A 2,938-nucleotide genomic window follows, 5' to 3' on the forward strand; every position below is an offset into this window, starting at 1 on the left:
ACAGGCGCTGGGTAATAACGCCTCTCTGCGGACACTTCACTCCCCCCCAGCGCAGCGACGGGAGTACGCCCGCAGCAAGGCTGGCGCCGACGGCTAGCAAAGGAGAGGCTTCTTGGAAAGCTGTCACTGCATCGCCGCGGGCTTTCGCCTACCAGCGCCCCCGGCCTGGATCCTTTCAACCAGGGCTTTTGTTGTTTTTTTGACGGACTCTCCTCACTTCACTGTACTCGGTGTCCGGCGCGGAGAAGACCTCCAGTCGTTCGTGGAGTGGATAAAGGACTGATATTTCATGGCCGCTGTTTGATCGAATGAGAGCTGGGTCTTCGTGTCAGCAAGCCGGGCCGGGAATTTCTACCTAGGCCGATTCGTAGAACCACGCCAGGCTTCCGCTTCCCTCTCCGTGGCCTAGTTCGCTGCCTAATTTCTTTGGCTTCCCAATCACCCGAGATTGAATCTTAACTACCTTGCTGCACAGTGTATTCACACAGTATAGGAAGTGCCATTATGCCTTTCAGTACCTTCTGGGGCCTTTGTCGAGTGTTATGGATAGACAGACATGAAGCCTCACTTAAGTTGCTGCTGCACAACGTGGAAACGCCGGAGTGAAGCAAGTGATGTTAGGGAGCTTCCTCGCTGTGCAAGTCCATAGATAACCCAAACCATTTCCACCCATGCATGAGTCGTGTATGTGCTAATATTCAGGATATTGATGTGTAATGGACTCTCTTCAGTTCTTGCATATATTTGTATACATGATTTTCAGCTTCCTGTTTAATTAGGAGCATGTACCCAAATGGCAACCCACTCCAGTGTTCTTGCCTGGAGAATCCCAGGGACGGGGGAGCCTGGTGGGCTGCCGTCTGTGGAGTCACACAGAGTCGGACACGACTGAAGTGACTTAGCAGCAACCCAAATCAGGTGCTTTCAAATACTAGAAAACCATTCGCACACACACCTTAATTTGGAGTGAAAACTAACAATAATGAGTGAGTGACATGTTTTATATATTAGCAACGTAAAACTTTGTCTATAAGGTGCTCAGTCGTGTGCCACTCTTTGCGACCCCATGGACAAGAATATTCTCCAGGCAAGAACATTGGGATGAATCTTCCCAAGCCAGAGATCTAACCCAGGTCACCTGCATTGCAGGCACACTCTTTACCGTCGTCTGAGCCGCAAGGGAAGCCTGTAGTTCGATGTACTTATTTGTTATAACAAAACATAGCCCTTTATATCATGACACTAGTGAAGGAACCAAACTATATTTTCGGCTAATGAAATCTTTTTAATTAGGTGCATTCGTTCTGGGTTCCTGGTAATAAATCCTCCCCAATAAATAAAAGGGAACAATCAGTTTTTCTGTATAATTATTGCATTTGCAAAATAGTGAATGAGGACATTCACATATCAAGCATACAAATGTACAATATATTGGAATCCCAGGTACTATCCTTATTTGTTCCATCTCTCGCCTGCTGAAGGTGAGTTTCTTTTCTTTTTTTAAAATATTTATTTGGCTGCCCTGGGTCTTAGTTGTAGCACACAGGATCTGTAGTTGCAGCATGTAGGATATACTTCCCTGACCAGGAATTGAACCTGGGTCCCCTGGATTGGGAGAACAGAGTCTTAGCCACTGGACTACCAAGAAAGTTCCAAGGTGAGTTTCTTAGGGTCACATATCCATCCTTGTTTTCAACATTACTCTGTTAAATAGATGTTTATTAAGCTGTTGCTAATACCATTTTTTTTTTTTTTAGTTTATTTTTATTTTTGGCTGTGCTTGGGTGTCTGGGATATACTCTTCAAAAAATTTTTCTTTTTTTAAATTTTTGGTGGCACTGGGCCTTCATTGCTGTGCTTGGGCTTTCTCTAGTTGAAGGGAGCAGGAACTACTCTCATTTTGGTGCTCGGGTTTCTTTTTGCGGTGGCTTCTCTTGTGGAGCAAAAGTCTAGGTGCATGGGCTTCAGTAGTTACAGCTTACAGGCTTAGTTGCTCGCAGCATGTGGAATCTTCCTGGACCAGGATGGAATCTGTGTCCCCTACATTGGCAAGCTGATTCTTAGCCACTCTACCAGCAGGGAAGTCCTGTAATATACTCTTAAGTGATAAAAATAGGATATGAAATGATATGTGTAGTATTCTGTCTTCAAAATAAATTTGCATATAAGATATGTAAACAAAATACAATGTCTCTCAGTTTCTGTGTCACAGAATCATTCCCTATAGTGGGAATGATTGGTCTTAGCTCCTTGAACTCTGGGGCCTCATCTAGAAGACTCATATTTCTTCACCAATATCATACAACTTTTCTTTTGTATAAATCTTAGATTCAGGTTGACATGTTTTCATTTTTGAAAATCCACTGGAGAGCACTGAATTTCTAAGAATAACTTAAAGGGAAGCACTGATAGCCTCATTATTGAGTCTTTGCATCCAAGGAATATTACTGTTTCTTTATACTTCTTTTGTTTGCCTTTTGTGTATATGAATTTATATAGCTTTATTCACATGGATCTTTGGTTTAGTCCTGCATACATTATGGGTTTTGATGTTATTCTGAATAGGATTGATTCTTCCTGTTTGTGATCTGTTATTTTTAACATTGTCAACAAAGGTCTGTTTAGTCAAGGCTATGGTTTTTCCAGTGGTCATGTATGGATGTGAGAGTTGGACTATAAAGAAAGCTGAGTGCCAAAGAATTTATGCTTTTTAACTGTGGTGTTGGAGAAGACTCTTGAGAGTCCCTTGGACTGCAAGGAGATCCAACCAGTCCATCCTAAAAGAGATCAGTCCTGGGTGTTCATTGGTAGGACTGATGTTAAAGCTGAAACTCAAATACTTTGGCCACCTGATGCGAAGAGCTGACTCATTTGAAAATACCCTGATGCTGGGAAAGATTGAGGGCAGGAGGAGAAGGGGATGACAGAGGATGAGATG

Source organism: Bison bison, unplaced genomic scaffold (genome assembly GCF_000754665.1).
Source record: "Bison bison bison isolate TAMUID 2011002044 unplaced genomic scaffold, Bison_UMD1.0 scf7180017864304, whole genome shotgun sequence".
NCBI classification, from domain to species: domain Eukaryota; kingdom Metazoa; phylum Chordata; class Mammalia; order Artiodactyla; family Bovidae; genus Bison; species Bison bison.